The 10,239-nt window shown below is 46.9% G+C and overlaps 1 non-coding gene across 1 annotated transcript; it reads right to left on the bottom strand.

The window, feature by feature from the left end:
- Window positions 1-7,823: 7,823 nt before the first annotated feature.
- On the bottom strand, window positions 7,824-7,929 carry LOC116877075. The gene has a single exon (XR_004384541.1). It is a non-coding gene; the product is annotated as a small nucleolar RNA SNORA48 (small nucleolar RNA).
- Window positions 7,930-10,239: the final 2,310 nt, after the last annotated feature.

Here is a 10,239-nt window from a genome sequence, read left to right as displayed (position 1 = left end):
TCTGCAGGAGTTCCCAAGATGACGTTTAACTCAGAATATTGGAGTTAAAATGACTTTAAAGATCTTTTATTCTGTCCCCCTCTCGTTTTACAGATAGGGAAACTGAGGCCCAGGGAAGATGAGCACGTCCATCAGGCAAGCAGGATGATGAGGGCATAAAGATCCATATTCCCTAGCAACTTTTTTTTTTAAAAAAGATTATATTTCTCTGACACACAGAGAGAGAGAGAGAGCACAAGTAGGCGGAGCAGCAGGCAGAGGGAGAGGGGGAAGCAGACTCCCCGTGGAGTAAGGAGCCCAAAGTGGGGCTTGATCCCAGGACCCTGGGATCATGACCTGAGCCAAAGGCAGAGGCCTTAACCCACTGAGCCACCCAGGTGCCCCAAAGAAGAGCTTCTTAAGAGAACAAAAGTGTCCAAAGACCAAAGGGGTCCCCCTAGATGCAGTGAGTGCTGTGTTGTTGGGGATGTCCAAGCACAGAATGAGAAAGTGAGGAGAGAAGCATCCACACAGGGGCAGGAGAAATGACTAAAATGATAAAGACATGAAAAAAAACAAACAAAGCCCAGTGTTGAGAAGATCGGGAGCAACTGGAACTCTTGGCCGCTGCCTGTGGGAGAGGTGACGGTAAGGCCACACCAGAAAACCAGTCGGCAGATTCCAATAAGGTTAAGCTTACATCTACCCTATGATCTAACAAATTCACTCCTAGAAATAGACTCCACAGAGATGGACCCGCTTCACCAAAAGACATATGTGAGATGTTCCCAGCAGATCATTCATAATAACCCTTATTTCTTCTCTGGGTCCTCAGTGCTTAGCATGTTCAGTTATCAAAAATGCTCCAAGGAACAGGGTTGTGATATGTGTGCTTTCCGAGTGTATATAAAATTGTTTTTTCAAGGGGCGCCTGGGTCACTCAGTGGGTTAAAGCCTCTGCCTTGGGCTCAGGTCACAATGTCAGGGTCCTAGGATCGAGCCCCACATCAGGCTCTCCACTCAGCGGGGAGCCTGCTTCCTCCTCTCTCTCTGCCTGCCTCTCTGCCTACTTGTGATCTCTGTCTGTCAAATCAATAAAATCTTTAAAATTTTTTTTTTCAGTGTAAGAAAAGGTTCACCATAAAAAGTTTACACATAAACAGGAGCGAGGGAGCTGTTGGCTCGTGAGTCTCTGATTTAGAACTAGCGCCTGGTTACAAAGTTGGATAACAGAACTGGGTGGAAACCCAGCTCTCCAGCTCCGAGTAAGGAAAAGGGATTGATACTTAGCGCAAGCTTTCTGTGTGCAGCACGCATACAGCAGCCAATCCTCAGGATAGCTCTCAGGGAAGGAATTACTGCGTTCATTTCTGCAGCTGAGAAAATGGGGGCCCACAGAGGAAATGAATTCAAGGAGGATCCTACAGCTTGTCAGTGGTAACAAAAGTGTCATCTGGTTCCAGGCCTGTCTGATTCTGACCCCATGTTCTTAAGCTGTTCCACAGGCTTTAAATGCAAATATGGTTCTTATATGAGCGTTGCACAAGTGTAAAAATAAACGATAAGCCCCATGCTGAGAAATATTATCCAGTTATCACTGGCTTCGGCTGCCGGCAGCCAAGACTGCTAATCTTATTAGGGGATGGCTGTCCTGGCTGCTTCTGGGCATGGGCACAGCCAGGTTGACACAGACCTGCCTCCTAAGGTTTTTTCACCAAAGCAAGTGAGAGGAGGTTGTGGAGTGGGGGAGGACAAAGCGAGAGGAAGGTGAGAACCTGGGTGAGGCCAGGATGCAGAAGATGGGTCACAAGCCTGGTGAGCCGTAACCCAGGAGTCACGCCCCCGGCAAGAGCCACCTGCCTCTCCTGTCGGGTTCTTTGGAGATGCTCCTGTCCCTCACCTCTACTCTCTGCCTGCAATAGCGGTTGTAAAAGGCAGGAGGCAGACATTTCCTAATCTGACAAAGAGGATGCAGCTGGGTGAAGGTCTGCCGTCCAGTACTTTTTGACCATTTCAATTCATTCTCAAGAGTTGAAAATTGTGGGGGAAGGCAGTACCTGGGTGGCTCAGTCCATGAAGAGTCTGGTCCTGACCCTGGGGTCCTGGGGTCAAGCCCCATGTTAGGTTCCCTGCTCCGTGGGGTGTCTGCTTCTCCCTCTGCCTCTGCCCCTCTCCTTGTTCCTGTTCACACTCGCTCATTCTCTCTCTCAAATAAATAAATAAAATCTTTTTTAAAAAAAAAAAGGTTGAAAATTGGGAGTTACATGAAGGAAACTTACATGTTTATTGCTAAGTGAAAGAAACCAGTCTGAGAGGGTTCCCAGCACATGCTACTGCGCAGAAGAACAGAGGCAGCAAGACGTCTGTGGTGGCCAGCGGTGGCTGGAGGGAAGGGAAGGGGGTGGCCAGGCAGGGCACAGAGGAGTTCTAGGGCCATGACAGGACTCAGGACGACGCTGTATTGGTGAACACACGTCCTGATACATTTGTCCAAACCCACGGGATGTGCAACACCAAGACTGAATGTAACGTATGGATTTTGGTTAATAACAATATATCGATATTGGCACATCAGTTGTAACACCTGTAACAGCCTGATGTATGCAGGTGAATGAAGGGGGAACCTATGGGGCTGCCCCTGGGAGTCTATGGGAACTCCCTATACTTTCCACTCCATTTTTCTGTAACCTGAAATTGTACTAAGAAATAAAGTCCATTATTATTATTACTATTATTATTTTATTTATTATTATTTTTTAGAAATGAGTTAGGTGAGTTTGTGGAAAAGTTGGGATTTCTGGCTTCATTGGAAAAATCTGGGAACATGAAGCCTGCTTTCCTGGGTCTGCCGGGGTCCAGCAACAATCTCTCCTATGGCAGAAACACAGCTTATTTTTTCTGGGGCTTCCTCTAAAGAACACCCCAATTTTGCCAAAATGAGGCAGTGTCACCCTTTCATGTTGCCTATCTGGGCCTTGGGGTCCTCGGAGTTTGGGATCCCTGGGGTAAGATCAGCAATTTAGTTTAACGGTTTTCCAACTGGGTTCCTCTGGGGCCCTCCCCCCGGGGGTGCTGGGGCCAGGCAGGAGCTCTGGGCTCCTGACTGCTCCTTCCCCTGATCGGCTGGACCTACTGGACTCACTGTGTAAGGCGAACTCCAGTAAAGCTGAACTAAAAAGAGAATAAAAGCCTAACAAACAGCAGGTCTATAAGATGCATTTGGAAAACGAGACCCCTTCAGCAAACTCTTCAACTTTCAAGACGCTCATTCCTGTTAGACAGCGTGGGAGGGCCGATGGAGCCGCGTGGGCACCTTGCCGCTTCGGGAAGACGGGCAGGGACCTTGCCCCGAAGCGGCTGCCAGGGCTCAGGCTCCAGACTGGGAGCAGGCGGGCCGGCACGTGCACCTTCTCCGCCCTGCTTTGGGCTGCTTCCAGATCACACGGCTCCCACCACTTCAGGCTGCTCTGCGAGCCTTGTGGCTTGTCTTTATTTTCATGAAAGAAGCTGTCATGAAATCGGTGCCTCTCCAGAGTGTCTGTCTCCTTCACGTGTCCTACATCGGCCCCTTTCTTTCTGTGAGCCGGCCACAGGTCACCCACCAGCAGCATCCCAGGGACGTTTATAAGCGACTGTTACATGCCAGACACTGTAGAGGAAGCTGGTCGTTGTCCCCGGGAAGCTGGGCCTCTTGGTGGAGAGGGTGACTGCGTGACAGATAGCTGGAGGACAGCATGCCGGGCACAGTGAGAAGGTGGGCGCGGGGCCGGAAGGGCCCAGGAGGCAGCAGGTAACCCAGAAGCAGGGCTACGGCTCAGAGTCCAAACGGGGCTGATTCTTGAGAAGCAAGGGGGCACCTGACCTCGAGGCAGGACCTCCTGGCAGAGGGCGTGGCATGGGCCCAGGTGGGAAGGACCAGGGCATGTTGGAAAGAGGCTGCTGGCTCAGGAGCACAGGCGCACGGCTACTGCCTGAACAAAGCGACCGTTTCCTACCAAGGAGGAGGGAGCCCACGCAACTGCTTAGTCTGACGGCTTTAGGGGTGGAGGCGGGAAGGGAAACCTAACCCTCCTATCAGATCAGCATAGCCCGTGCTACCTCCATCTGTCTCTGCTCTGTCCTTCTCGGGTTTGTCCACAGCTCCCTGTCCTGCCATTTGTCCTCTGCTGGAGTGCGTGGGTAGGAGTGAAGTCACATGGGTATGTCTGCTTGTCTCCTGTCCCTCCTCTATGATTGATTAAGGTAGGCTGTCCGACCTATGTTCTTCACACATCAGCTTCATACTCACCTTCCAGGGGCGGGGCTGGGGAAACTTTAAATCGGGAGTTGTTTCTAGATCCATGGCTTGGGGGATAGAGGAACATGGCAAAATTATACACAGCGTTTTGTCAGCATGGGCATTTCTCCTGGGGAAAAGTTCCCAAGCTTTCATCAGAACAGGTTAAGGCCCAGCCCCATGTTCTAGAAGGAACTTGAGGTCTCAGGAAGCCCTAAAAGCAGGCTGAGGAGTAGGGATCGGGGCTCTGCTGACTCGGACCTCAGAACACCTCAGGATGTGGGGTGACAGTCAAGGGCATGGCCTCGTGACCCATTATTAAAATGGGAACATTGTGGGAAGGGAGCAAAGGGATGCAGGGTGAGAAAAATTTCAAATGACCACCTTCAAATGACCTTCCAGCATGCTGCTGCCGGTGGCCTTGCTGACGGGTCCTTTCTCTGTGAATTATAAACCAACCGTTGTGACCACTGTCCGTGTGCAAAAGTAGACAGCTTCACATAGCAGACATTTGGGGGGACCACAAACACACTTTTCAGGGTGCGCCCTGCGTGCTCTGTTTCTCTGATAGCCCAGTTTCCGCAGAGTCCCCTTCTGCTGGACCAGCTTGGCTGTGTGTGGGGTGAAGTGATTATCCGAGAGTGCTCGCTTTCCCCGGAAACCCTCCACCGTGAGCCGTTCTGCCCTCACCGGCCTCGAGCCCGAGGTTTCCTGTAAGATTTCATTTGATGAAAAGGGTTTGCTGTTAGAACGTCTTTTTTAAATCTAGTAACATAGTTCCATTGTACTTTGCATAATTATTATGTCATGGAAATGAGTGCAGTGGGTCAGGGAAAGCCCCAGTACTGGTAATAAGCAGGGCAAAGCAGCGGCTTCTTAAACCAAAGAGGGACGCTCTTCAGACTTAAGCCCAGACTGTGTGCTCAGTCATCAGGGAGAAGCAAATGTCCAGAGACACAGAAAGCTCCTGGAGGACCTCCTCCGTAGACCCCGTGGGTTTGCAACCTGTAAATATCCATTAGGTTACCCTCCCCTTTTCATCACCTCACCTTGCTATCAGTCAAAGGTATGGAGTCTCTGCAGACTGGGAGTCAAGGCGCGGTAGGTCCATGGGGCTGGGCATGTCTTCGAGTTGGGGTAGCAAGTCTGGGAGGAACGGAGAACACTGCAGGCAGCTGTCCTCCAATGGGAAGAAACAGGATTTGGGATTGGGAGATGTGAGTCTGCCACTCGTTAGCTACGTTCCCTTTAGCAGGTCACAGCACCTCCGTGAGCCTTGGTTTGTAGATCTGTGCAATGAGAGTAAAATCAATCCCATGCGGGGGGCGGGGGGTCGTGAAGGTCAGTGTCATGCATCCTTCACTCCTGGGTGCCCGGACTCCAGCCTACAGAGAGGTAGGGAGATCGCGGGTACAGCCCTTGCCCTAAGGGGGCTGCCAGTCTACGAAATTAGCAGTTAGAAAACAGTGCGATGGGCAGCGAGCACGGGCAGTCGGGCCAAGAGAGCCCAGAGACAGAGTCTCTGGGAAGAAGGGGTGCGGAACTGAGCTCTGAGCCCCTGAAGGCACACCCTCAGTCCTTACCGGCTCTCCTGTCTCCTCCGTTGTTCTGCTCCGCTCTCCTGACATCCCCAGTCTTTGCCAGGCTCCCCTTTTCTGGCTGTTTGTTTGATGTAGGTTTTCCAGGATTCTCTCCCACATCTTCTGTTCTCACTATACACACTCCTCCTGGGTGACGGAAACATTTATCACAGATTTGATTACCATCTCTATGCGGATGGCTCCTAAAGCCATACCCCAGTCTGGAATGCTGTTTTTAAGTCTAGACCCAGAAACTTCTAGGTCTAGACTAGAAGGGTATATGGGTCTAGATCTAAGAACCTGTTTCTCTTCCTCGACCTCCGCACGATGCTAACAGAGTGATGCTAACAGAGTCCACTTAACCTGCTTCTACTTGGCAACACCTGAGCGGGTATGCCGGCCAAAATTTAGCCAGCCTCTCCTCTCTGCACAAGGAGTGACATTGGGCATTTAACTGCAATGTGACAGAAAATGAAGGCTACTAAGAGACATTGACAGGAACGGGGCGAAAGGGTTTCTCGTCCCTGTATTAGTTTTCTGTGGCTGCAGAACATAGGACCACGAACTTGGTGACTTTGGCTAACACAAATTTGTTATCTTGCACTTTTGTGGATCAGAAGTCTGGGCGTGGGTTACCTGGGTCCCCTGTCGGGTCTCACCAGGCTGAAGTCAAGGTGCCGGGTGGGCGGGGCGCCCACCTGAGGCTCCGGGTGATTCTGGTCCTTGGCAGAATTCTCTTCCTTGCCAGCTGGGGACTTCACAGTCTTTTTCAACGACACGAATGTCAAGATCCTTTCAATCCTGAACTTGTGTTGCTGAACTTTTTAACCTATTGGTTTTCATCGTGTTTCATTCCCCCCGTGGTACGCGTTTAAATCCCTTCATGAGTGAGTCGGCAACGTAATGCGTGAACTCTTTTTCCAGTTCTGGGTCACCTGTAGAGTTGAAAAGCACATTTTCTTCCTCTTCACCCAGACACGAATCAAGCGTTTAAGGGACAGCCTGAAGAACTGAGGTGTTTGAGGTTGGCGTGACAATGTCAGTAATCTGACAGTTTTTAAAAACTTACTTACTTCCTCGAACGAGCACCCATGCCTCGTGAAAATCGAGACATGGGATGTCTGTGACACCCTCTCTACCCGGAACCTAGTCGTTCTCTTAAAAATGGAAATGAGATTAATGAGAAATAATCTCTTCTCAGAAAAATCATGCTGGTTCTTAGTCAGGACTAAGGATCACAAATGTCTGCTAAATTCATAGCCTCGCGTTTTTGGGAGATGGATGCTGTTAGATGTGTTCCTGGAATATACACCTTCCTCCCCTTCCTGAAGATCTTTTAGAGTGTTTGGGAACCTCGTTTAAAGATCCTTTCTCAAGCGTCCTTCATGTAAATAATTGATGTATATGAATATTCTTCCTAACAGATTTTCTAAAAAAAATTCACTTTTCCAAAACGGCAAGTCAGCGAGGTCCTAACCACGTTCCCAGCCGCTAGTATTTATAACTCACAAGCCTGCCGAAGATGGCTAAATATACCAGGCTTGTGAGATATTCTCTGGAACTGGGAACTGGGAAGAAGAAAGGCAGGTAAATCGAGACCTCGAGTCAGCAGGGACGGAAATGAGGCCACTTGTTTTTCTTTGTTCTTATTTTGAGTCAATCTTCCCCTACTGTTTCTGAAGCCCTGGAATGGGAGGGTCCTACTTCCATTTTTATTCTGATGAGTGCATCTTCCTTATAGTAAGATCCGAGCAGCCCAAAGGAGATGTAAATGAACTGGAAGCCTCTCTGGTCTCTGGGCTTTGGTCTTGATGAAGTCCAGAATAAAACAAAACGTAAATTACAGGAATCGAAGCGTATTTCTGACAATAAGTGTGCACAGCATGTTTGGATAGTCAGATCCTGTCCATTTCATTACAATATCAAACACTCATTGCATCTTAGAATTAGCTGGGGTTTAGGGTAGTGGTTTTTTTTTTTTTTTAAACTCACATGTCCATGGCATGAACCAGGCATGGGCACAGCCCAAAAGCCAAGCTGAGATAAACAAGGATGATATGAGGCGGGCCAACCAGATGCCACATTACCCAAGTCAAGGACCTTGGGTAGTTTTTTATTAAAGCATTTTTCTTTCTTTTTTTTTTTTTAATTTAAAATATAAGGCTTTTTAAAAAATAGAAAGCATTTTTAAATTTAAACTACAAATCTTTTTTTGAAAAATATGAAGCATTTTTTAAAATACAGATTTTTTAAAATAGAAAGCGTTTTTTAATTTATAATATATTATGTAGACAAGTTTAACAAAAGGCTGTAAAGTGAACACTCACTCAATGCCCTGGGCCAAGAAGTAGACTACTCGCAGTCCTGCGGAAGTCCCCTCAATATTCTTTACCAGTAGCACTCCCCACTCTGTTCTCAAGAGTGATCACTTTACTTGTATAGATTTTCTTGGTGGGTTTACTGCTTGTGGCTGCATCCGCACTTTTACCTGTTTCTAAACTGTTTGAAGGTGGAACTCCATTGTATTATTCATTGTGACTTTGCTTATTTTTTTGCTCAGTACTGCAAGACTCACCACGTTGTTGCATACCTCTAAAATACTTCTTTTCTTGCCGTCTGTGCACTACACAGTGAACATTCGGTTTTCTTCTGGTTCTTTGTAATTAGGAAAAACCCTGCTAAGGACATTCTTTTCTACCTATCTTAGTGTGCGGAGGAGGGAATGTGTAATGTTCCACTTTCCTCAGTGATGCAATGTCATTTTCTGAAGCAGGTGTAATGACACATTCTAGTTACCAGGACTAGAAGGCTCTGAATCTCTACATCATAGCCAACACTTAGTATTGTTAGTCTTTTTCATTCTAGCAGTCACATTGATGTTAGTTCCACCTCATTGTGATTTTAATCTGTATTCCCCTGGTTAACAATCAGGTTGAGCACTTTCCATGTTTACTGACCATTTGGATATCTATCCCTCTGAGGTCCATGTTCACATCTCCGTGCCTTTTTTCCCTTACCAGGTTGCCTGCCTTTTCTCAATTATTTTTTTAGATTCTTTATATATTCTGGGTACTAGCCCCCTTTTTTGAAAAATGCCATATACGGTATGAATATCTTCTCCCACTCGGTGGCTGCCTTTTTAATTCTTTTTTGTCTTTTGTTGAACGGGACTTAAAATTTTTAGTACAACTCAATTTATCTCTTTTCCTTTATGCTTACTGTTTTTTTTTTTTTATCCTATTTAAGATATCTACTCTAAACTCATTAAGATGTTTTCTCAGGGGAGCCTGGCTGGTTCAGTCGGTGGAGCGTGCGACTCTTGATCTCGGGGTTGTGATGTCGAGTCCCATCTTGGGTGCAGAGATGACTAAAAATAAAATCTTTAAAAATATGTACATTTTTTCCTATGGTATCTTCTGAAAGCTCAGTATTTGGCCTTTCCTGTTAGTTCTTCAAGCCACCTGGAACTGATTTTACGTACAGTGTGTGAAAGGGGTATAATCTCAGTTGTTTCCAATATGGGGATTTTAACATCCCATGCAACTCAAACACTGTCCTTTACCCACTGCTGCCTCTGCCACGAGCAAGTCCGTGCATGTGAGGTCTGTCTTTAAGTTCTCTGTCCTCCTTCATGGGCTGATTTAAAAAAAAAAAAAAGATTTTATTTATTTATTTGATAGAGAGAGAGAGATCACAAGTAGACAGAGAGGCAGGCAGAGAGAGAGGGGGAAGCAGGATCCCCGCTGAGCAGAGAGCCCAATGCAGGGCTCCATCCCAGGACCCTGAGATCATGACCTGAGCTAAAGGTAGAGGCTTAACCCACTGAGCCACCCAGGCACCCCCACTGGCTGATTTTTTTTATCTTTGCATAAATGCCATACCACCTTGTTCATCAAAACACTGCGATGTCTTGCTATCTGACCAAAAAAAAAAAAAAAAAATGTCCTCTTACATTTTTCTTTTTCTTCAAACAGCAGCTTGTCAAATTGTACAAAATAAACATACGAAGATTTTGACTGGGATTGCACTGAGCCTACAGCTTAGTTTGGGAGGAGCTGACATTTTGAAACTATTGATTTTTCCAATCTGAGAACAAGGCATAGCTGCCCTTCCAATATTCTTCAGTATTCCTCAGGAAGGTTTGAAGTTGTATTCTAAAATATCCATGCACATCTTTCATAGAGTCATGGTTAAGGAATTGATGTTTTTAACATCATACTTTAATTCATGTCTTTTAAAATTCCATTTTTAACTGTTTTGTGCTAACATAGAGAAATAGAATTTTTATGTATTTTTCTGTTCCAGTAATAGCTTAAAACTTTTTAGGATTTTTTTAAAAGAGTTTATTTATTTATTTGGCACAGAGAGAGAGCACAAGCAGGGGGAGTGGAAGACAGAGGGAGA

Source organism: Lontra canadensis, unplaced genomic scaffold (assembly GCF_010015895.1).
Source record: "Lontra canadensis isolate GAN:19392208 unplaced genomic scaffold, GSC_riverotter_1.0 scaffold49, whole genome shotgun sequence".
NCBI classification, from domain to species: Eukaryota; Metazoa; Chordata; class Mammalia; order Carnivora; family Mustelidae; genus Lontra; species Lontra canadensis.
Note: the sequence above shows the minus strand (reverse complement) of the source record. Positions and strands in the feature narration are given on the sequence as shown.